The sequence below is a fragment of the Acinonyx jubatus genome, chromosome C2, assembly GCF_027475565.1.
Source record: "Acinonyx jubatus isolate Ajub_Pintada_27869175 chromosome C2, VMU_Ajub_asm_v1.0, whole genome shotgun sequence".
Taxonomy (NCBI): Eukaryota; Metazoa; Chordata; class Mammalia; order Carnivora; family Felidae; genus Acinonyx; species Acinonyx jubatus.
In genome coordinates this window covers 50,309,178-50,336,018 of record NC_069384.1, presented here as the reverse complement: position 1 = coordinate 50,336,018, position 26,841 = coordinate 50,309,178, and the positions used below count along the sequence as shown (strand labels likewise).

The following is a 26,841-nucleotide window of genomic DNA, read 5'->3' as shown; positions in this document are numbered from 1 at the left end:
TTCAAAACACCTAATTATCCCTGCATGATACACGTTTAATAATATACATACAGCACAACCTTATTTTAGTCATTTGGATAGTAGAATGGATCACAGAGAATTCTAAGATACTCTGATTCCTGCTAATGGGCTGGGTATTTAAAGTCACTATACAAAGTTCACTATAATCATATTCAGTTTGGGAGTTTCACCTTTTCATTCCTTTAAATTTCACATTATGCCTTATTCAGCTCATGTTTAAAACTTCTACATCTCAGAAACACATTTCTGAATCATCTTACATATGCCTGAAATGACCCTAATTATAGATATACAATATGGACACTTCTAAATAAAGAGATTGCGAAGATCTTTGCTATCTCCAATAACATGTCTATTTTACAGAAGAGAGTTAAAACATGACACCAAATATGGGAAAGTATTCGATGTAATACACCTAATATTTTGCTAGGGAAATAACCAAGCAGTTTATGGTCTCTAATGAGGCCTAACAGGGTCTTCAGAATTAGGTGACAACATTTTGGTCAGGATAAGTTTTCATTTTGTCAGTCTCTACTACATGTGGGAATGTGCTCAATGTTTCCTGACCCAGAAAACAAATGCCAATAACATTCCCCACGCAAATTACAACTATAAGGTGCCCCTGCATATTTCTGAATTTCTCTGGGGGGATGGGGTTTAAACCTGACTGAAAGCCACTGGATATGAAGGGACACACATATCTTCCAATCTTCAAAGTTTCAAAGATGAAGAGTTCTCCCTGTCTCCCTCATCTCCCTCATCCTTTCCTAATGAAGAAGCGTTTGGAGAAAGAGCTGATCAGGTGTACTCTGTCTCGTGATTCCTTTCTTTAGGAGTAGTTTGTCCTTGCTTAGCCAACTTCTCTACTTCTTTGAGTAGTAAGCTCCTAGGGGGTAGGCTCAAGGCTAGCAAAAGGTCTATATTTGTCTAGATCCATCTGAGACTGGGAGAATAGTTTACTTCTGGGGACAAATGCCAGGGTAAATGGCCACACATTTATATTACTTTAATCTTCATCTCTCTGGCTATTATTCCTCATTCAATTTCAAATTTGGGTGGGGAGAGAAGTAAGTTAGTAATTTCGGCCCTCAAGTCCGCAGAGGGGCTGAGAACCTGGCTATCAGAAATCCATCTTAGAATACGATGTGTCCATTCTGTTAGGAGGGTATGAGCCCATGCCACGTCTTTAGCTTTGCAAGCACAGAGGACACATACACTAATCTTATCCCAGGGCTCTGAGATTCATTGTCATTCCCAGTCTCTATGAATGTCTTCTTTGGTTCTTAAATTCCTAAAGGCATTTTTTTTTCCTAAAGGCATTTATTGCCTTTTGGTTATTAAGAACCAAAAGGCTAGAATCTGACTTCCAAACAAATGAAGTATTTCGGATAACAGTGAATTGATATTTATGTGAGGTTGATGGGAGTTAAGTGTAGCAAGAAATAATTTTAATAACACATCTGGGGACAATGTGAATTTATAAGGAATGAAGAAGAATTTGTAAGTAACTTATGCTTTAGTATAAGTGTCACATTTAGAGATCATAAAATGTAATCTCATTTTTGCTTTATTGTTATTTTTGAAGTAATAAGTGAAATTACCACTTACGTATTTATAGATAAAATACATCACAATATCTGTTCTTTCCTCTCAGTATCTTCTTGTGTTTATTTATATACAGTTCTCCAGATTGGGCTAGCTGGCTTTATTGGCCCCACTTTGTTCAAGACTTTATCACCCCCAGTCTGAATAATCTGCATTCAACCTCTCCCCTCTCCTTTCTACCATGTACACTTCTCCTTGAGTTATCTTCTAAAATATAGAGCTAGTAATGTCACCCCATGCTTGGAAAATGTTCATAACTCCTAATCACCTATAAAATAATATTGAAACTCTGTAGTTTCTTTATGAAGTGGCCCATTGTCCTCTTCTTATTTCACATATGTCCTCTTTATCCTCTCCTTATTTCACAACTGCGGTCTTTGGTTCTAGCCATTCAGAACTGATGTAGTCATTGAGTGTGTCCCCCTACACCCCATTGCTCATGCTCTTTGGTCTGTATTGAATATCTGCTCCCTCTGAACTGCCTGAGAAGGTCTTGAGGATACCACTTAAGCATTCTTTTTTCTATGAAGCATTCCTTGGCTTTCCCCAGGTGAGCTTTAATGTCCCAGTGTTGTGTCCTTCTGCTCCTTGTTGTAGGTTCTGTGCCATATTTTAATCGCATACATGAACCATGAAAATTGAAGTCACTTACATCTTCTTCTTACTTCTTTTTTTTTCCTTATGTAACAAAATTTGTAAGAAAAGGAACAAAAAAGAAAGAAAGAAGAGATATTGAGAAAACTCTTCATGATTAGAGTAATCCGAAGTAAATGAGCATCTTCTTGTAGAAAGTGATTTGGGGTTTTTGCAGAAAGAAACATCATCTCATTACTTCACATCCTCCCATTTATCCACTTGATTCCACTCCATTCATTAATTTATTTTATTCAACAATACTCTGTGCCAAAGAAAAAGAGATGTTGGTCAAAATAGAACTGTGTTACTGTTCTCCATATGGAGAGAATTATCATTTGTGACACTATTTTATATGTAGAATGATTTAACTGTGACCATGACCAGGACTTAGAATTGCACAGTATTGATTTCATTTCTTATGTGGTATTTTAGGAATGCATTTAGGAACACATCCTAAAAACAATATAAGGAAATACTTGAGATCCTGACATGATATGTTGAATATTCAAGAAACACTGAATTTTAAAAGTAATTAGTATGTTCTAAGTGTGAGAGATATATAAATAAGAGTAAGGCACAATTTATGATCACAAAATACTTTTCACTCTAGGTAAACTGGCAAAGAAAAGGAAAGTATAAAATGAGAGCAAAATAAGTCAGATATTTTAAATATTTTTTGTCATACGCATGTCTTTATAAGCACTAGAATGATCAGACTTCTGTTTTGGAAAGATAGATCTGCCAGTAATGTGGAGAATAGACAGAAACACAAAGCTAAAGAGAGAGCTAGAGGCTCATCACACTTATTTAACACAACCAACTAGTTGTTGATTTGTATGGAAATAAATGTCAAGCCAAATTTTGAAGTCCCGCTTATGGATCAAAAGACTTTAAAACCCATCTCTTCTCTGGTTGGTATTTTTAGAAAGGAAAACACATCAGTGGTGCATTTATATATCATAAATAAGATTGGAGTCATGGATTCTGATATCAAAAAGGTGAGCTCCTTGCAAAATATGGATTATATAGCATGAAGATTAGAAACACATTTTGAATAGAAAGGTAAGACATACCCATATTAAAAAAAAACTTTAATGGGTTTCTACACATACATGCATAAAGAAAGGACAATTATTTTTAGTAGTGAAAAGCAGAGAAGAGGGGCTAATAATAGTCATTGTGAGTGTTGAAAGTGCAAGTTTTAAAGTGAGAGGGTGAGTAGGATTTCATAGGTATCACCAAGGTGTAGGGTAATGGTGTTTGTGACTAGGACAGAATATTAAAGAACATCTTATTCAAAGAAACAAATCTATGTTTGAGTCACATACTTAAATGTGATATGCTTAATATGGGTGCATTGTGGAAAGCATATGGATTAATGCAAAATTAAGATTTAGAATTATTTTGGGAGAGTACTTTAGTACCTGTTCTGAAATAATAGCCCAGCTTTTATTTCAGGGGGTATTCTAGAAAAATGCAGGGAGAAAAGCCAAGAGAGCACCTTTATGTTGTAAAGGTAATTAAAAAAAAAAAAAGGATGCAGGGTCCTAAATGGGAAAATACAAGAGATTTTCACGAAAGTTTTAATGAAATTTTGATAATGAAAACAAAGGAGTGGTCATTTTATTTGATATGTGGCTCAAATAATTAATTTGCTATGTTGCCAGAATCTGAGATTAAAAAATGTCTCTATTTTATTGATAGTATAATTAAATGATACTATATTTTAACTCTAAATATATATACTTTGAAAATATATTGAGGACAGTCATATTGGTAAGAAATATATTCTGAATCATCAAAAATGTAGTTTTTGCTTTTATACTACAGTTTTCAAAGTGTTAGTAAGAATAAGATGTCATGTAGACTACACTGTATATTAAAAAACTTGAATTTAAATTTAAAAAATGACAAAAAAAGATGTCATGCAATATTTGGACACAGGAATAAATCCATGGACTTAATAAAACAAAATAAAACAAAACTATATAGGAAAAGGATTACATACAAATAGCTTAAATTTTATTAAAAAAGAAAACATATTCCTAGCATTATTCAAAATAAAAATGTAAATTAGTATATAGAATAAAATTTGGGAGTCTTTTTTTTTTAAAGTAAAAATGAAGTAATTCATTTATTTATTTTTTTTAATAGATGAAATTTATTGTCAAATTGGTTTCTATACAACACCCACTGCTCATCCCAAAAGGTGCCCTCCTCAATACCCATCACCCACCTTCCCCTCCCTCCCACCCCCCATCAACCCTCAGTTCTCAGTTTTTAAGAGTCTCTTATGCTTTGGCTCTCTCCCACTCTAACCTCTTTTATTTTTTTTTCCTTCCCCTCCCCCATGGGTTTCTGTTAAGTTGGTGGGAATGCAAATTGGTGCAGCCACTCTGGAAAACAGTGTGGAGGTTCCTCAAAAAATTTCAAATAGACCTACCCTATGCCCCAGCAATAGCACTGCTAGGAATTTACCCAAGGGATACAGAAGTACTGATGCATAGGGGCACTTGTACCCAATGTTTATAGCAGCACTCTCAACAATAGCCAAATTATGAAAGAGCCTAAATGTCCATCAACTGATGAATAGATAAAGAAATTGTGGTTTATATATACAAGGGAGTCTTTTTATATTCCTATTGGACTATATAAAGGAATTTCCTAATTTATATATGAAGATTTTGAAAAAGTAGTCTGTGGGGATATGCATTATGTACACATATATATGCCAAGGAAGAGTATACTTTGAGTATCTCACTTCTTATTGGAAGAGACTCTTATATTATCAATTTTTATACTTTTTGTGTCTCTCCTTAGTATATAATTGAAATGATTTATTATAAGCCGTTTTTCTCAAAGTTTATGAATGTAAGCCATGGTGTGTGACTAATTTGAAAATTATCCCAGGTTTTATTTTTCTCTCCTGATATTTTAAGATGAAACTCAATAAAGGTTTAAATTAAAAAATCTAAAAGAAAACAGAAAAGAGAATTTAATAACATTAACACTCAAGGAAATTGAAAAAACTCGCAGGAGAAAATTAAAATGAAATCAAAGAAAAATGACAAAAAATATAAATGGGTCACAGAGTATCAAATGAAGAGTCAATTGAGGGAATATGACTACAATGAAATAAAGAAATTAGAGAAAACTTTTAAAAATATAAAAATATATAATATGAAAAAATTAAAAACAAGTGCATATAGAAAGGAAATAATGTAAACCAAAGTTTGAGAATATTTTGAATTTATATAGAAATTCAATGAGACTTTTCCCTTATTTCCCTTCAATATAATCCACTTACCTTTTCTCTCACTGGAAAAAACCATTACTGTCAATTGGAATTACTTCTCTAATTATGTATGTTACGCTTTTCCTGTGGAGATGTATGGGTAAAATTCATAAAATGTTACCAGTGTTTACAATTTATGTAAATAACAAATTGTATGCACTGTTCTTCAATGTCCTTTTCTTATTCAGTGCTGAGATTTAAAAATATATCCTTTTTGATATGTAAAAATGTAATTTATTTAAATATAGTACATTTATATTAACCGTCATGTTTAAGTATGCCATCATATCAAAGTATATATTTAGTTTTGTATTTTAAGATTGATTCTGACATTAACACACATGCACATATTTCTTTCTTTCTAGAGATTGAATTGCTGGATTAGTATATTTGAAATATATATTTTTAACTTTGCAAAAGTGTTTTCCAAAATAATTCTGAAAGTTTATAATATTCCTGGAAGTGCAGAAGTGTATGCAAGACCCAACTTTCTTCAATCTTCCTAGATAATCGCTATGAGAAATTTCACTTTTGCCTCTTTTCAGATATGCAATAATAAGTTGTTTTAATCTGCATCTCTTTGATTATTAGTCAGGTTGAACCATTTGCATATATATACTGTTCAAAAATAGGTTCTCTTCAATGAAATGCTTATTCTTTTCCTCTTGGTATCTAGAAGCTATTTACATAACCTGGATTTTACCATTTTCTCTGTTTTATTGTTACAAATATCTTCTACTCTATTATTTGTCTTTGTGTTTATACATTTTAAAAAAATAATTTGGTTTTAAATGTTTTATACTTTGATGTAGTCAGACTCATCAATCATTACTCAGTCATGTTTAAGAGATTTTTTTTCTCCTATTCCAAGAAATTTCTATTACATGTAACAGATTAATATCTCTTCTTAATGTATTTAGTATTTAATACAAATGTATATTAATTATGCGTGTGATGTGAGGTAACTTTCCTGGCTCAATGTCATGCATTGAATAATGTCTTTTTCTTAATGTTTTGCATTGCCACTTTCATCAAATACAAGTACCTATAAATGTTTATGTCTGTTTTTAGATATTCTTTTCTCTTCTGTTCTACTGATCTCTATGTCTAATTCTGTAGTAATAACCATTTTTTTTAAATTTGTGTAGTTTTACCAACATTCTTATATATGATAAGAACAGTTTTTCTACCTTGCTCTTCTTTCCTTAAGGATTATGCCTTTATATATTAATATTAACTTACTATGATTTCTTGATTTCTATTAAAAATACTGATGATTATGATGATTTTATCATGGCTGAAAAGCTCTGTTACATTTTATAATATTTTACTTTCTCATCTGCATAAGTCTAGCATTAATATCTCTCTGAATATTTAGGTTTTCTTTTATGTCTCTGAACAATATTTTTAACATTTTTCACTAGATTTAGTAATATGTTTTGCTCTTTATCAGTCATTTGATAGATATGTCTAAACAATTAATCTTTAATAAAGGAACCTAGCTTTTAATTTTGTTGATCTGTACTTGCTACAGCATAAGTCCATATATATGTTACTTATGGAATTATTAGTGATGACTTCCATATGTCAAATTCATTCATAATTTGGTCTTCTTGAAGCATAAATGCTTCTAAGATTAGCACATTAAGAGCTTAAAAAATGTTTATGAATTAATTTTTTTTCTCTATAATTATGTTATTTCTCTTTTGAATCTATTAAGTTTATATTTTTAAATCCCTTAGGTTAATGATTCTTATATGTGTTTATGAATTTATAATCTTAAGTAACATGCCTGTCCCTCCTTCTTTGTTATTATTGGTGTCTTCTCTATTACATTCTAGTTTTCATATGTTAATGTGACTGTGTAAACTTTATTTTGCATAATATGTGCCTAATACATCATTTTTGTTTGTTTTCATATGTTCAGTTTTTCCGGCTTCTTGTCATAAGTCTGGCTTGGGTGCTTTCACTCAGAACATTCAGTTTTCAAATCTTTGCCCTAGAAATCCTGTAATTTTATGGTTTTGTGTCTGTTTACTATATTGGATTTCAATTTTTAATCTGCGTAGGTGCTTTTAAGTGTTACTATGTATATATTTTTAGATATTTTGAATTTGCTCCATGATTGTTATATTTTGGGGTGAACTTTTCCTTTAGTATCTTGTATATTTGTCTATAACAGAATGCTTCCAAAGACATAATTTCAAAGACATAATTTAGGTTTTAAAGCTATAGAATCATTCATTCAAAGTATCAAACATATGCTCTGTCTTCTAAGATAGAAGATGTATATTAATTTTTTTCTAGGTAGATTTGTTCCCCAGTATTTTTTTTTCAGAAAGAGAAGCATGTTCCAAACCTTTGTTCTCAAGAAAACCTTGAATACAGTGAAGCAATCCATTTCTTAGATTACACCATATGAAAATGGTCTTATTTGGCCATTATATTAGTCAAGGTTCTCCAGAAAAACAGAACCAGTATGTGGGGGGAGAGAGACATGTAATATTATATATTATAATAAATATACAATATATTCTGCAAGCTGGAGACCCAGGAAAGCCAATGGTATAATTTCAGTTTAAGTCCAAAGACCCAAAAACCAAGATTGGTGATCATCTAAATCTCAGTTTAAGGGCAGGAGGAGACCAATGTTCCAGCTCAGCAGTAAAGCAAGAAGCAAAAGGGGTGAATTTCTTCTTCCTCCACTTTTTTGTTCTATTCTGGTTCTCAGTAGATTGGATGATGCTTACCATATGAGGAATGGGAATCTACTTTATGGAGTCCACTGATTCACATACTAACCTCATCTGGAAAACACTTACCCACATACCCAGAGATAATGTTTAATCTGGGCATCCCTTAGTCCAGTCAAACTAACGCATAGAGTTAAATAGCCATCACACTTAACATTAATAGAAAAATGAACTAAAAATAAATATCTTAAAAATTTTCATATGGTTCAACCTAGGAAATGTGAATGCTTTAGATTGAGTAGTTTAACATTCTGTTTGGGAAACAAACTATACTAATATTTTGATTTTGAAACTGCCTAAAATGTATTGTTTTATCTTTATGTTTTCTACCCATCTTAGTTTATGTGAATGCATGAATGTATCTGGAGTTTGTGTGTTTGGATCAGAAAATTGCTAAGAGAATACTTGTAAAGAAAACTGAACTAAAAACAGGATATTAAGATTTCATCTTCATTTCATATTTTTAATAAAGGAAAGATGGTGATAAACCAATGATATTATTTGTTTTTTTAAATTTTTTTAACTTTTTTTTAATTTATTTTTGAGACAGGGAGAGACAGAGCATGAACAGGGGAGGGTCACAGAGAGGGAGACACAGAATCTGAAACAGGCTTCAGGCTCTGAGCTGTCAGCACAGAGCCCGACGCAGGGCTCGAACTCACGGAACGCTAGATCATGACCTGAGCCGAAGTAGGTTGCTTAACCGACTGAGCCACCCAGGCGCCCCAACCAATGATATTATTTGAAATTCAACCATTCCATAAAATAATTTCCAATAAAAATATTATTTTATTATTTAATAATTAAGCTATATGTCAGTCTCATTAGAGGCAGAATGCATTATTGGGAGAGAAAAAGAATTCTCTTCTGAAGGAAGTAAATTCATTATATGTCATTCTGATAGGGTTTAATTATTAAGCACAACATGTGTACCAGGTCTTAAAAGATGAAGTTTATATAAGGAGCCATTTAATCTTGGAAATTTCTTATGGTATAGAAGAGTCAGAACAAATCTAAAGGAGATCATTCATATAGTCTTAGCTATTACCAAGCTTTTACAAAAGTGTCATTAATACTTACACTTGGACTCAGCTGCAATGCAGAGAATTAGCTAAATTAGGAAAATGATCTTCCATATCTTACAGTAGCACATGGAAAAGAAAAAAATTAAAAAGTCTTTGGGAATTATACTGGTGACTATTTCTAGTGAGTAGAAGAATGGGCCAAACTAATTTGATCATAGAATGATAATATCTGAAACATATGTGATGTAATATTAACATTTGCTAATTCATAGTGGTAGTTAAAAGGGCATTTGTTATATTACTATCTGAACTTTTTTATGTGTGAAAAAATTCATTATTAAAAAGAAATGTAAGCTTCTTTTAGCATATAGGTAAAATTATAAAACCTTCGTTATAGTACATATCACTTTATAGTAAAAATATTTACATGGTTTCATGTCCGTGACTTCAGAATACAACAGAAATCATGACTTATTCATTTTTGTATGCACAATAGCTGCAATAAAATATGAAATAATAAATAGTGATTGCATACATAAGTAAATGATTGAATTAATGCATAATACAGATCCAAAGCAGAATGTGTATGACATATTTTTTAGACTTGAGTAGAAACCCTCATCTAAGTGAAGTGTCAGGTAGAGGTATAAAGAAAATATAAATTGGTAGAACTAAGTCTACCTGATGAAAATCCTGCTTTAGACATGTAGACTTCATCATGAGAAAATAGCTGTTACTCCTGGATTTTTTTTTTAATCTGGCACATGGATGGTTTATGTGTAAAATAATAGCATGTATGTGGCTATGCTTTATAAGATGAAAGTAAATTTTAGAGGAAACCCCTTTCCCCCCACCCCAAGGGATGTAATGGAAAACAATTGGAATAATCCAGTTATGAGGAGTTGAAAGTCTAGACTAGCTATATACTAGAAGAAAGAAATATGTATAAATAGTTCACAAATATTAATTCAGAATAAATCCACAAAGTGGGTACCATAATTGCTTTCATTTTAAAAGGAAGAAGCTGAAGCACAGAGCATTTAAGTAATTTCTGATAGTTTTGTAGCCAGGACTTCTAGCTCTGGAGTCTGTTTTTCATCAGTGGTTAAATAGCATATTATACTCAGGTGAAGAGCAAATTGGTAAAGTAAAAGATCACATTATTGAAAATTACCCAATGGGTTGGAAAATATTAAATCAAATTTAAAGAATGGAAGGTAGACCCATAAGTTTAACATGTGATAAGGGAGGTTCAAAAATTAGTAAAGAAATAAAGTGATAGAAGGATGCTGTTGGAAGAGATAATGGTTGAGAATTTTCCAGAACTAGAGAAAGGTGTGAGTAATCAGGTTAAATCTCAATAAATGCCACATGGGATTGAAATAAAGTTTTAAAAAAAGTCTCTACCCCTAGATACATCATCATGTTTTAGAAAACAATATGTAAAAGAAAAAAAAAAAGCTAGACCAGGAGAAAATCAGATTCTTGGAAAAAAATGTTAAAATTGACCATGGATTTATCATCAATAGCACCAAATGTCAGAGGAGGAAAAGGGATATCTTAACTATGATGTGAAAAAATAGCTCTGAGTTTATAATTTCCCCCTTAGCCCAACTACGATTGAAGGGAGTAAGTAGGAAATATCCTTCATGAAGGTGCACAGAAAATATGTAGAATCTCCCTTGCCACCCCATACACTCAATGCTATTAAAAAAAAGTACCAATTTGAAGTATAAAAGGAAACTCAACAGTGAGGAGAAGTTGAAGGTATGCGGCACGCAGAGCAGCCAGTAATTAACACATGTCTTAGTTCCAACAGTGGCACTTCTACCTTGGGAGGAATTGAACCTGCTGGTAAGGGCAAGGCAGGTAGGTGTATACCTATTACATAAAGCCAAAAACAGAACAACTGTTGCCAGAACAGCTATAGTAGAAGTTAGCACATGAGTTTTACTCCATTCTTTTTTCACCCATTTGTTTAAAAAGTTACTACTGAAGCATCATAGCATGATTGGCATTATCACTAGATAATTACCAGAAAGTAAATGCATTAGACATATCCACTGTCACTAAAAGAAGTTAGGTTTAGGAGGAAGATGGACATGTAGAAAATGATTTTTAATGCATCATCTGATAAATATTTATCCCTGTCTGTTAGTGAAGTGCAACGTGGAACCCCATCTTAGAGTCCTAGGAACCTCAGCGAGGAGTGCATATCTGAAGTTAGGTATCAGGTTGCACAGTGCAGAGCTGGCCAACTCTAAATTCTGTTCAAGAGTGAAAATGGATTGGGGGCTTGTGTGGCCCAGTCTCTTTAGCGACCAACTATTGACTTCGGCTCAGGTCATAAGTTTGAGCCCTGTGTCAGGATCTGCTCTGAAAGCACAGAGCCTGCTTTTGATTCTCTGTCTCCCTCTCTCCCTGCCTTGCACTCCTCCCTCCCTCTCAAAAATAAATAAACATTAAAAAAGTAGTGAAGCTCGATTAAGTAAAACTTTCTGTGAGACTTGAGAGAAAGGTAGAATACAAGTACTATAAAAAATGGCAGGGGCGCCTGGGTGGCTCAGTTGGTTGGGTGTCTGACTTCGGCTCAGGTCATGATCTCGCGGTCCGTGAGTTCGAGCCCCGCGTCGGGCTCTGTGCTGACAGCTGAGAGCCTGGAGCCTGTTTCAGATTCTGTGTCTCCCTCTCTCTCTGACCTTCCCCCATTCATGCTCTGTCTCTCTCTGTCTCAAAAATGAATAAACGTTTAAAAAATCTTTAAAAATAGCATAATGGGATATTTGGAGATAAGATTTAAAGCATAGCCTAGAAAGAATTGCCTGAATAGATCTCTTGAGTCTAAAAGCAAATTTATGTTTTTTTTCTTTTGGTTTGACTTAATAGAGGGTCTTCATGTGTAACTCTGAAGGGATTAAAACATGACTTAAAGATTCACTGAAAATATAAAAACCCAGTCTGCATAGGATGTCTACAGTGATGTTCATGGCGGGCATCAAAGAGGAACTAGCATTTAAACTATTTGGAGTTTACTAGTAAATAAAAGAGAAGAAAGAACATGCTGAGACTTGGAGGGACGATGTTGCAGCGTGTTTGTGGCAGTGCAAAATTTTGATAAAGCTGAAGCTTAACTTGTTGGAATATAAGTGATTTGGAAGAAATAAATAACGAGTCAATTTTCAATGTGAAATAACCATGAAACATCAGGAAGGTATATAACTCATAGGTGGTTGAAATACAAGTCTGATACTCAAGAAGGAGACTTTCGCTATTTGGAAGGCAGCTTATAAGTGAAATGAATGAATTCACTTGGAGAGATATATGTGTATACACATACATTCACATACATGACATACATATGCAGAGAGGGAAAAAAAGAGAAACAGAATTTTGATACTATCTGAGCACTAGCTATGTTTGTTAGTAATATTTTGTAACAATACTATGATGCAAGTATTCATATGATATTTTAATACACGATGAAACTGAGGATCAAGTAAGTTATGCTTTTCCTAAGATCACATATAATGTTTGAAACATGAAATTAAAATCAACAGTTTGTGACTTGAAAGCTATTGTCCACCTCCCAACTCCACAATACTAACTATAAGACTTTTGTAAAGGACAATGTGAAAGTAAAGGGAATAAAGTAAATTTAAGAAACAATGATTAGAGATGTTTCTCTGCAGCACCTTGGCACATTAACACTCCAACTCCCCCTTTTCCTAATTTGTTTTCCTCATCCCACCAAAAGTAGCTAGATATCATCACACACCATTTTAATTGCCCTCTTCCAAATACCCTGGACCTCCTTGCTTTTATCCATTTTACTGCAACCACCTGGTAAAATTTTGATCTTTCATGAAGGTATCTATCTATCATCCTTCAACATAACTGAACCTAATTTGAAATTTTGAATTATCACTATAAAGTAAGATCCAGCATCATAACCTGGCTCGTCTCAATACTAATTGCTGAAAAATGCTACCAGTTTTATTCAGTCATATTTTCCACATTTTTTCTTGATAATTATATAAAATCTTGTCAAAACTTAGAATTGCCATTTGGAGACACACATACGCACAGAAACACACACACAGACGCACACACATTCCTACTTTTTAGAAAATAACCCTGATTACTGCCTCAGAGAAATCAGAAGCCATCAGAGAGTGTCTTCCTCAATATACTATCACCATGTCTATAAACTTATAAGGACACATGACCATGTTCTCCTTTACATAGTTACAATGCAAATCGTACTTTTCTCCAGGCCCACTCCTTACATTTCCAGAACTGAGGGAAAGAAAAAATAAAACTAGAAAGCTGTTAAGTAAAATGTGTTCTCTCCTTCTTCCTTGAAAAGTGAAACTTTAGTGTAACCCGGAAATCAGACTTGAATTAAGATTTTTCACACTCCACAGAATCCCTTAGAGGAACCTGGCAATACTAAAGCCCTTGGATGCTCTTAAAGCTGCCCTACCCACTTTGTCTTCTTACTCCCTTTTCCTTACCAACTTTCATCCATTTTCACCTGAAGATCATGTATGTGGAAAGACATCTGCACATCCAAGATGTTTCTACAGTCCCACAAGGACCCATCCCTTGGCTGTACCTTATGTTTTGGGCGGCTTATGCAGAAGCACACTGATAGTGCAGTCTTTTACAGGGAGAAGGGATATGAGGAAGAGACACAAGCAGCCTTGAAAGTGGGTTTTCACCCCTACTGGCAGGGATTTGCAGTATCTCTGGTTTTAGAATGGCTAACTAAGCGTGGGTTCCAAATGGCCATGTCCTCTTGGGAAAGACTCCTCACTTTGTGCTGTCAGTTATGGTCAAAGAAGGGCCAAAGAGAGGCTTTCCAAACACCATGTGCAGAAAAATGGGTGGGGACTCTTTCATTTGGGTTTCAGGTTACCAGAAAAATGTAGGATGTCTAACTAAAATTTGAATTTCAGATAAATGATAAGTAGAATTTTGGTACTATTTAGTAATAGAATTTATACTATTGAGTACTATTTAGGACTAGAATTTATGGCCCTAAAATACCAAGAATATTCATTGGTTGTCTGAAATCCAAATTTAATTAGAAATTATATATCTTTATTTGGTAAATTTGTAAACCCTAATCTAAGAGCCGAAATGTCTCCATCAATTTAATGTCCATCTTTCCTCTTAGGTCCTATGTAACATCATATATTATCTTCTAGGGAACCTGACTTTATTGATTATTGCTGTCTCTTTTTTTATTTTCACCCTTCTTACTCTGTAAAAACATTCCTATCATTTAAAAATTCCCCTAAACACTAACAACTTCTATTATTTAAAATATTTTTATTTTTTAAAATTTTTGTGTAATATAATTTATTGTCAAATTCGCTTCCATTTATATAAAATATTTTTAAAAACATAATGTAAATGTTCCTAATTCTGTCTTTTTAATATTATACTATCAACTCATTCTCTCCATCACTTTTCAAAAGAGGTATTTATGTCCCTTGTATTCCTCCTGCCAACTCATTCCATTTTGTTACCATCTTTTTTCACTCCACAGAATTTTCCATGTTCTGTCAATGACATTAAATCCAATGCATGTGTTTTAGCCTCCTGACTTTTCAGTGTACCATGTCTTCCTTCTTTAATTATATTTTTTGTTTCCATAATGCTACACACATCAGGTATTATTCTTTTTTAGCCTCTGGTCAGTGTTTATCAGCTCATCTAACCTCATGTTTAAATATTTGAGTTCTTGAGGATGTTGTCTTAATTTTCTTTTAACTTTTTTCACAATTTCCCTAGAAAAATATATGTACATATAATGATTTCCAGAAAGAATATATCCAATCTAAGTTGTCTTTTAAACTTGATACATGTTTGTTGGTTCCTTGACATCTGTTCTTGGAAAACATTTGAACTCCAGTTTCCTACTCCTGATCCTTTATTCATTGTTTGAGCTTTCAGAAAATTGGACGAACAATCTCACCAAATATTCATGATGAAAGCAGCAATAATTGATCCCTAGTAGAGAGTTTGTTAATGGGTTCAGAATAGAGTGAGGATTTGAAAAAGCAAATTTTTGAAAGTATGCATTTTCACCTAGTTTTCCTGACGGTGTTAGCCATTATGAATTCTAGTTTCTGTACTTTTACTTTTCTGTGTGATAACTAATTCTATCCCCTTCTCACTCTGTCTCCAACCCTAAAATTATTCAATATATATCCAATTTCTAATGCATAGTGTCTTAATCTAGGATAATTTGATTTTCAGAATCTTTTATTGGTTACTTATAAATACTGGTTTGATTATAAGTAACAAATGGAACTACTATAATTATTAAAAAGAATTTGAGAGGATTACTGAGATCCAAAGTCTTAATATGATTCTAAAATATTACCCAGAAGACTACAACCAGGAATATTAAAGCTACCAGGGGTCAACGCTCATGTTTGTTTGTTGTTTGGTATTTGTCACTCCACATGGTCTCTTTTCTAATTTGTCGGGGAGTGTACCTGGTAGAAAATGGCTGCTTGGCATTATATTGACTTTATGTTCCTATGCTCAACAGAGCCTGAATGCAGTTACTGTGTGTGGTCTTTTCATAGAAAAGAGTCTTCTCTCTTCAAAGAGAATCTCAACTGTCTCGACTTGGGACAAGTGAACACCTGTAGTTCTATCAGTGATTACCAGAAGGTGGTATCAAGGGCTTCCTTGGGAAGAGTTTTCAGAGCAGACTTAAAAGGGCATAACCCATGTTCTTGAAGAAGGAGGTGCAGGAGTGGGAAGGAAATGATAAGCAAATGAAATGATTACCATCTTTTACAGAATAGGTGGAAACATATTTCAAGTTTTGTCATTTGGATTCCTTATCAGAGCCTAAAGGCACATCAGAAAAACAGCCACTGACATTATTCATCATTGAATTTATTTTAGATAATTCTTATCTTGTGTAACCTATAATGATCCTGTTTATAGAAAATAGAGTATTTGTATACAAACTAAAGATGGTGTTATTCAGTCTACTTTTTATTTTCAATCTGTAGGAATTCTACTACCTACTAATGAACTTTCATGGGGAGTGATTAGTAAACATAATAAGCACCTGATACAGTATAAGCCACATAATATTTGAAAATGGCCAAATTGTGGCATATATTGCTATAGAATGTTAATTCAAAACAAAGTCTGAGTAATTCAGTTTTTTAAAAAAATGTTTATTTATTTTGAGAGAGAGAGAGAGAGAGAGAGAGAGAGAGACAATGTCCTTATGCAATCTCTGTGCTGAATGAATCTGCATCTGTGCTGTCAGCACAGAGCCCCATGTGGGGCTTGATCTCACAAACCATGAGATCATGACCTGAGCTGAAATCAAGATTCAGGTACTTAACGAACTGAGTCACCCAGGTGCCCCAATAATTCAATTTTTGAATTTTCACTTATACTTTATTTTAACTGACTTTAGAAATCAATGTAAATGCCCAGCTTAGGGGCAGGGAGAGCCTATAATTGTTCCAAATTTAAAATAGATAATTATAAATTTGAAACACATGAACATTAATATTTTTTCCTAAAGAATACTCCAGTAGTTTGCCCCATAATCAAAAAGGCCATTATAATACCATTATCTGGATCTTGGTCTTAAGTTTCCTGTGATCTTTCAGTATGTTATTCAGGAAAAAACAATCATTGCATGTGAAATACTGTATTTTCCCCCTTAGAGCACTGCATAGCACAAAGTTTGTTAATAAAATACTATCCAGGTAAATTTATATGTATGCATTTTATCTATATAAATTGCATGTGTGCCTCTGTGTGTGTGCACATGTGTGTGTGTGTGTGTTCATCTTGGACAAAGACTTAACGTCTAGAGAGTTAAATAGCTGTGGTGTTCTGCCTTTTATACATAAGTAGTGCATCATTTACACATAAATGACCCAAATGATTCTTAAGGGCAGAATTACTTACAGTTCAGAAAAATAATCAGTATAAATACATATTTAGTTGTGTTTATTATAAATAATTGGTAGTTCTTTGCCCTTAATCATATTAATTTTGTATCACTATCCCAGGTACTTTAAATATTGTAATGTATGAATTTCAAGGATTAAAACCTACATTTAAACTGGATGGCGCTTGAATGTATATTTTACTTCTATACGTGAAAAGAAAATCTATGAAATAACCAACTAGAAGTTACTGATCATAAAGTATACAGCAACTAAGATCACACTTATATTTGAAATAAGAAGCTCTTCTTACTTGAGTAATAATTATAATAAATAATAACTACAATCATAATGAAAATAATGATAACTAAGTTTATAGAACATGAATATGTATCTTACATATCTTAATGCTTTTAACCTTTGTAATATTTTATTACTTCCATTCCATAGATATAATAGCTGAAAACACCAAACTGTTAGGTAAGGTGTCAACGAAAATCATTGATAAGGCCAAGATTGTAGCCCCACTGATTTGTCCCTAAGGTTTCATTACTTTTATAAAAACAGGAAGGGCTCCTTTGCATGTTTAGGCTGGAGAGTGTTAGCTCTTTGATTTACCAGTGCATCTCAGCATCACCAGGAATTAATTATCTTTGAAACAGCAAGTCTATCACAGAAATGTCAGTGAACACCCGCCATGGTTCTGAAGCCCCATTCCACGGAAAACCCTGAATTTCCAAATCTTACAACTTCCATGCTTTCATGTCACTCTCCTTGAGTACCATTACTGCTCTCCTGCTATTGTTTTTCTCTCACACCCAGGATCAAAGCTGCTGCTGCTGCTTTGTTCCTTTACCTCATCTATACCTGTCCCCATAACTGCTGATATTATTGTAGAAGTTCCCAGTGTCCCCTTATACTTCTCATACCCAGTTCTAGAGTTGTCAGTTCTGTGCCGATGAGAGGGGGGTCTCTGTCCAGGAATGTAATATTCAATTTATGTGTCTCTCCCCAAAGCAATATCACCTCATTAGCTTTCTGCCAATCTTGTAAATCTTTTTCTTTCTACTATAACTTTTAACAAAATTGTAAAAATTCCCTTCATACTCATTCTGGCAGTATTTGCTTGGCACCACCAGTGCTAGATGGAAAAGTATTTCTCCATGTTAGAATTCACTAATTTACCAGGTTACTCAACTACCTCAATCTTTCACTGGCCCTCCGAAGATCTGGGCCTGCTTCTGTCCTTTTGTGTTTTGGAGTTTAAACTCTTGGATATTCTTAGTATCACAGACTTTATTTCTCATTCTTCCTAGGAGACCAGAGTGTTCTATTGTAAATCAAGTGGAAGAAGAGGGAAATTAGTATGTATTGAGTACTTAGTATTTAAGCACTGTGTGCTTATTGTTAAGTGCTCATTGTTCGTCAGGTACTTTATATATATTTATGTCATTTCATTCCCACGGTAATCCTGGAGGAAAGGTATTGGCATATCAGTTTACAAGATGAGACCTAGAAAACTGAATAACATACTCATTCTTAACTGTACCCAAATGGGAGCACAAACCATTTTGTCTACCTCTAAAGAATGCATGCTTTCTTTTGTCTCCTACTCATTACAAACATGTAGGGACTTGCACATTTTTGTAGGTAAAAATTGGATCACCTGATTAACTTCTGTAGCCCAACTATACTAAGAAGGCAATATCACTGTGACATATTATGTATTCACCCCCTTTCCAGTTACCCAGAGCTGTAGTTTTCCATGAAGAAAATTCCCATTAGAAATAAAGGCATTACATGCAGACACATGTGTTAGCACTATCCACACTTTAGTAGCAAATGGAAACATGTTTCTGAGGCTCACCAAGAAAATGTTTGACTCAGCTTTCTTGATGTGTGCTAAGAGTGAATTGCGAAATCAGTTCTTAAGTCCTGTCTTTAGTTCTCTTCTTTACCCCCAATCCAATGGCCAATTACATCTATTACTAATTACAACCAAAACTTTCACTTTCTGTAACTTGGTGACTCTACTGGAATTTATGAGGAAAAAAATGAATAAAATATATGGGCATAATTTATAGGCTATAAGCTCAAATTTGAATAATGTAGGACACTAGGAAGAAAGCATCAAAAGACACCAAGAAACTAAAATTTACTTATTTTTTTTCTCTATTCACTCTTCACATGCACATATGAAATAAATTATTGTTTTATGTTATGCAATGGAGAGATTATTTTTTTATGTTTAAGTGCACACATGATTATGCATAAAAAGGAAAGGAATATATTACAATATTAAGAAATGTGTGGTTTGTCAACATATTCGTATTTTAAATCATATACCTTTATGTGTTTTCCATAATATCTCTACATCAGCAGTCATTAAGATATGTGCATACACACATATCTACACACATTTATATGTGTTTATATATATAATTATATATAAATTGTATGTAACATATAACATATGTATGTAAGTATATATATATAGTTATTTCTCATTTATAGCTGCATCTCATTTTGACCAAATGTAGCAGTATCCAACTTTCCTGCCAACTTCAGTTTTTACTAAATTCTCTTATCATCTTTACAAACCCAGAATGACCATATTTTCCCAGTTGTATTGAGATATAATTGACATATAACATAATATTAATTTAAGGTATATAGCATAATGATTTGATATTTGTATATATTGCAAAATGATTACCACAATAAGTTTAATTAACATCTGTCACCTCACATAGTTACAGTTATTTTTTCTGATGATGTACACTTTTATGATCTATACTCAGGAATTTTTAAGTATACAATAAAGTATTGTTAACTACAACCATGCTGAATATTACATGACCATATCTAATCATGTATGACCTTTCTTAAAATGATTTCATAGACCCTTGCCACATATGAAAATAAAGCCCAAACTCTTAATATAACTATGAAACAGGCTTCTCTGGCCATATACATGTTCACACTTAGATATGTAGACTCAGAAAATATGCCTGACTATACCTGTCCCTACGCTAATAGTCATACTTTAATCCATCTCATTTCTTGCTTTAATTTGGTTCTCTGCTCAATACCACCTCCAGTGAGAGGTTCCTTAATTTCTTATTGCTCTTTAATCAATAGTAGCTTATAATATTTAATGGTGAATTTCACTGTTTCATCTCAAACCCTTAATTATTCTTGTTATTTCAGTGCTTGTGAAAAGATTATTGAGCACCAGTGGGTTCTAATATTTGATGTGTTTTTTTACTTTAAATATTTTATATATAATTATTCTGCTGAAATAAATTTTATAAGTACTACATTGTGTCAAATAAAAAATATCAAAATAACAACAATACCAAACAATATATAAATAGTCATAATATCATGGGGTCCCTGGATGGCTCAGTTGGTTAGGGTCTGACTCTTGGTTTCACCTCAGGTCATGTTCTCAAGGTTGGTGAGATCCAGCCTGTTGTTGGGCTCACCACTGACAGCGTGGAGCCTGCTTGGGATTCCTTCTACCTGTCTTTCTGCCCCTTCCCTGCTTTCACTATCTCTCTTCTCAAAATAAATAAATATTTAAAAAATAATCATAATACTTTAATATATCAAGTGACACGACAATTTCCTAGAATAAACAGCATGGCCGTAATTTATAATATGAAACTATAGAGGTGAAAATCCTCCAAGGAATATCTTACTCCCTACTGTAAAACATCATCTTTTTATTTTTATTTTTTTTAATGTTCATTTATTTTTGAGAGAGAGAAAGACAGAGAGAGAGCACGAGCGGGAGAGGGGCAGAGAGAGAGTGAGACACAGAATCCTAAGCAGGCTATCTGAGTTCGACCCCGCATTGGGCTCTGTGCTGATAGCTCGGAGTCTGGAGTCTGCTTTGGATTCTGTGTCTCCTTCTCTCTCTGCCCCTCCCCCACTAGCACTCTGTCTCTCTCAAAAATAAAATAAAAACATAAAAAAATTAAAAATTTAACTAATATGTCACTTTGCAACTTATGATGTAAAATTTAGATAAATGTAGATTTTTGTATTCATTAAATAGTAGGGCCATGAGATTTTCAGAAGGCAGAGTTTCATTAAGACATAAAGAGTTACACAGAGAACTGCTGTTGCTTTCAAAATAGCCTATGTATAAACTGTTGACCCAGGATGATAAACTATTTTTTGTTTTTACAAAAAACCAAGATGACATTTTTAATATAAATGTAAGTATATTGAGGCTGTAGTCATACATTCCGGAGAATAATGCTATTGCAGCTGAATTAAATCTTAGTTGGACCGAAACAAATCGTTTTTCTTGCCTCAGATGCAAGTCAATGGGCCACTTTTATTAACTGATCTATAATCTCATACTATTTCATTTGAATGAAATGATCTAAAATTTCTAGTTCTGAATATGCAAAGACAACATTTTATGGAACTATTTTATTAAGGATGCTTTTTTTGATTTTCTTTTTTAAAAATTTTTTTTTAATGTTTATTTATTTTTGAGACAGAGAGAGACAGAGCATGAGTGGGGGAGGGACAGAGAGAGAGGGAGACACAGAATCTGAAGCAGGCTCCAGGCTCTGAGCCATCAGCCCAGAGCCTGACACGGGGCTCAAACTCACAAACCGTGAGATCGTGACCTGAGCTTAAGTCGGACGCTCAACCGACTGAGCCACCCAGGCGCCCCTTGATTTTCTGTTTCAAAAGAAACCCTATGAATAATATGAGCTTTATGTAATTTGAAATTTATATTTTATTTTAAAACATTCTTAATAAAAATTAGCTTTTTTCCCTTGAAAACCCCTTTTTTAAAATTAAAAGTTATCTCATGTATCATGAAATGAGTAAATACATGCATGTGAGGCAATTGACCATATACATGCCATTTACACTTTCTGTAATAATAGGCAAAGTTCCTAAGAAGCAAATATCATGTGTAATTAGAAGAAATACCTGAGGCTCTCAGTTGAGAAATTTTAAGTTCAAATATTATATGAGTAAGTTAAAAGTGGAACAGTGACAATTAGATTTCATAATGTTTTCAGTTGTTATTTCTTTGATAAGGACAAAAAATAATTATTGCTGGATTTTGGCCATCCTCCATAATAGAAGTAGTCAAAAATAATCTCATAAAAATTTCACATATATGCATGCATTTCATGTTATCAGTCCTGGGTTTCCACTTTATTTCAAATTTAAAGTTCATGATAGTACTTAAGAATAAAAGGAAGTTCACATTTTCAGTGGAGGAATAAAAAGAAGGATCTTCCTCTATAGCAGTGTTTTTCACAATTCAGCGAAAAAAATATATATGCATATATATATATATTTATATAAATATATACAAATATATATTCAATTTAAATGCTAATATGTAAAAAACAAAAGTGAAGTTATGCCCTGACTGCTTGGTCCCTCCTGCTCACATGAGAGCTCCTTCCCTCTGAGAAAGCTAGGATTCTACAAAGCAATTTGAAAACCACTATTCCAAAAAGTATTTGGTTTTTGTTTGTTTGTTTGTTTGTTTTTTGCTTGTTTTAGTAGATTGGTAACTAAATTATTTTCTGCTTATTCTGCAAACTGAAATGCTAAAAATAATACACAGTGTTGTCATAATTGGTAAGGGGAGGTTTATCTCTAATTTCCCTAAAAGCATCATTGCTTTTAATTTCCTAAAAAGTTTTCATCTTGCTCATCTTTTTATCTTCCTTCAATATTTTTTATCTTTTATTTTCTTTGCAATAAGATCATTTGTTTGGAAATAAATTAAAAGTAAATACCTTTGCACCATACATAACATTAGTCTGATATTTCAAGGTGGTTATTTTTATCTACATCATAGTACTCTGAAAAACTCATGGGGATTTGAGAGATTCAAAATTTTAATATGGTATTGCTGCAGCCACAGTCTTTCCTATCTGTCATAATGGTAGCTTCATCCTTCTAATTCCTCTGGTCAAAACCTTCGTGAAATTCTTGTTCACTCTCTTTCCCTCACACCTCATATACATTGCATGAGGATATATATATAGATATCTGCAGATGTATAGATATCTATATATCTAGATATAGATATCTACAGATGTATAGATATCTATATATCTAGATATAGATATATATCTATATGTCTATCTTTGAAATATCAATAAATGAACCGCTTCATACCATTTCTGATAAATTGTCCTTGTACCAAGCTACTATCATCTGTAGTATTGATTGTTACTTTACTCTCTATAATGTATTTTAAACAAAGTCAAAGATTTATGACTACTCATAAATCTGCAGTGGTTTCCCATTTTTCTGAAAATAAAAGCCAAAATCCTTAAAATGCCTGTATTAGTTTCTCTAGAGAAGCAGAACCAATGGGAGATTTTACCTATGTGTGTAAATTATTTCTGTATCTACATCTTGCTATAAGGAATTGGCTCTATGTGATTATGGGGACTGAGAGGTACTGTAATCTGCCATCTGCAAACTAGAGACCTATGAAAGCTGGCAGTATATTCTAGTCCATGTTTTGAGGTATGAGAACCGATGGTTTAAGTTCCAGTGTGAACAGTCAGGCAGAGAGAAGGAAATCTCCCTTCTTCTGCTCTTTTCCTTTCCTTTCTTTTTCTCCCTGTTTTTCTTCTCCCTCTCCTCCTGCCTCTCCTCCTCCCTCTCCTCCTCCCCCTCCTTCTCCCTCTCCTCCTCCTCCCTCTTTTCCTTCTCCTTGTTTTTCCATCCAGACCCTCGCTGGATTAGATGATACACACCAACTTTGGACAGAACAATCTGCTTTACTCACTGTACTCATTCAAATGCTAATCTCATCAGGAAATACTTTCACAGACATATCTATAAACAGTGTTAACCAAATATCTGAGCACCTCATACCCAAATTAACACTTAAAATTATCCATCACATATTTACCAGGTCCTTCATGGATTGACCCCTATTACCTGAATACCTCATCTCTTGCCTTTCCCGTAGTTCCATCTATACTTGTTTGTTTGCTGTACCTGAACACAGTGGACATGTTCTGACTTTAAGATTTTGTATTGGCTGTTTCCTTTTATGAGAACATTTCTTTCTCAGCTATCTGCATTGCTAAGTTTTTTGTCTATATCATGTCTTCTCAAAGATATATTACCACTGAGACTGCTTTGACCACCATGTTAAAATTGCAACTTTCCCTTTCTGCCAGACCACTTTGCACTGCCAATTTCCTTTCCTTTCTCTATTTTTTAGCAAAACATTTATCAACAGATAATATATAATTTCCTTATTGTTATTTATATCCTATCTTTTTTCATGTGGGAGTAAAGTTGAAGAGGAAAGATATTTGACTAATATGTTTACTGATCATTCTAAGCGTCAGAAAAAGAGGGAGCTGGCACATTGTAAGTGCTGAGTGAATATTTGTTGACAATAAATGAAGAGATGGTTGAATGCATATGTAGGTGAAAAGATTTATTTTCAATTGTCCAGTGAAACTGTATCTATGCATTTCTGCATTTGTACATCATGATTTTACATCACTTTTGAACCAAAAGTAACGTAATATGCTGCAGCAGTTAATAGTTAATTAGTGCTATAGACTGCCATTCACTTCAGCATTATGATATACTGAAAGCATGGACCAGTGGACATTTGGATTACATACAGCTTTTTCAGGACAATGGGATCTGCACATGGTCCATTGATATGTGAATAATAACACTAAGCACTGGGAATAAAGAACAGAATATAAGCAATGTTTTTCCCACATTATGTACTAAAAGCTGTTTTTAATAGCCTTGTCTACTGATAGTAAGAGAAAATAACAGTCACGAATTTTTTATTCATTTATTGATCTGTAAAAGAAACATCAAATAGGTTTAATGTCTTAGTGTGTCACAAGTGAATGTAAAATCTGAATTTGTCTGACTTGAACTCATTACAACAATCCCCCAGCATTATTATTGTTATTTAAACAATAGTTGTTTCCCATTGAATTTTATACCATTCAATATTTGTTCTTAATATCACTTAATGTCACTTTTAAGTTGGTTATTAGTACTTTGAACTAATTGCTTAGTTATGAAATCATGTAGGAACGTTTAAATGATCAAGAATAAAATAAAATATTTTTAAAAAAATATTTACATCTGTGGGGCACCTGGGTGGCTCAGTCAGTTGAGGGTCTGACTTCGGCTCAGGTCATAATCTTGTTGTCTGTGAGTTCAAGCCCCGCATTGGGCTCTGTGCTGACAGCTCAGAGCCTGGAGCCTGTTTCAGATTCTGTGTCTCCCTATCTCTCTGTCCCTTCCCCACTCATGCTCTCTCTCTCTCTGTCAATAATAAATAAACACTAAAAAATTAAAAAAAATTTACATCTGTGATATTTACCTCATGTCAAATCTCCTGGTCTTATGTGTAGTTTTTAAAACCATTATAAGTATTTATACCTCTATTCTCTATTTTTTAACTGCTTTCACATGTAAAAAGGTAAACTAGTTAAAAGGTGATTAAAAATTCAGGATTTGAAATATGAAAAATAGGTTTTTTTTTTTAGTGTTTTGGCATTTTTCATATGGAAACATTATTGCCCTATCGTGAAGTTGTTTGTCATCAGGTTTGAAAAGGTTACTGCATGACCACTCAAAGGAAGTGTAAAACACTTAAACCTCTGCTTGCATTTAGAACCAGAAAGCTATTCATTATATTTCATATTCTCCCTCTCCACTTGTCTTCAAACAGTAATCTTAATGGATCCAACATCAGCTGTATTCTATGAATATTTCTGGAAAACACGTGTAGCAATGCCAGGCAACTGCTTAAGGGTGACTTCAGTTTATCTTCCTTCCTATTACTTTTTCTTGTTTTTTGACTTAGAAACTATTTTATAGCAAGTCTCAGTATAAAACACGGGGACCCAAAGCAAAAACTCAATAAAGCTGTTTCATATTGAGTTTTACTGCTCAATACATGAGGCAACCCACAAGTTATAATTTTCTATTTCTTGTTAGCTACAGAAATCACTCAATATGTGCCCCTGACAACGCTGATACTTGTCTACAACCCTGGTATGATTTATGTTCTGTTTCATTTTCTTTTGGATTTGATTGACTGTAAATATTTGTATTCCCCTCCTCTACACAGCAACCTATCATTATATTCGGTTGATTTAACTGTGTCAGCCTTTGACTTCACATCACCACTAGTTCTCTTTTAGTGTCAGAATCCTCAGCCACTCACTGCCTGCTTTTCTTTTTATCTGGCCTTTGAGATGGTTCTCAGCCATATTTAACTGATATTTCTTTTTCTTTCATGTGTGTTTACCAATAGTTGCAAGGTTTCCTATAACATAAGAATGTACATTATTAGAAAGTATTTGCCAAGTTTCAGTATTACCAGTAAGTGAAAAGAATAAGATCTTGCCATTTGCAACATCATCAATGGATCTAGAGGGGTATTATGCTAAGTGAAGTAAGCCAAGTGGAGAAGGATAATTACTATATCATTTCATTCATGTGGAATTTAAGAAACAACAAATGAACAAATAAAAAAAAGAGACAAAAAAGTAGACTCT

The 26,841-nt window shown here is 33.4% G+C and overlaps 1 pseudogene; it reads left to right on the top strand.

Moving 5' to 3' along the window:
* The first annotated feature begins 11,104 nt into the window (after positions 1 to 11,104).
* LOC106972209 (zinc finger protein ubi-d4-like) overlaps positions 11,105 to 26,841 on the top strand; it is a 37,184-nt pseudogene continuing 21,447 nt past the window's right edge.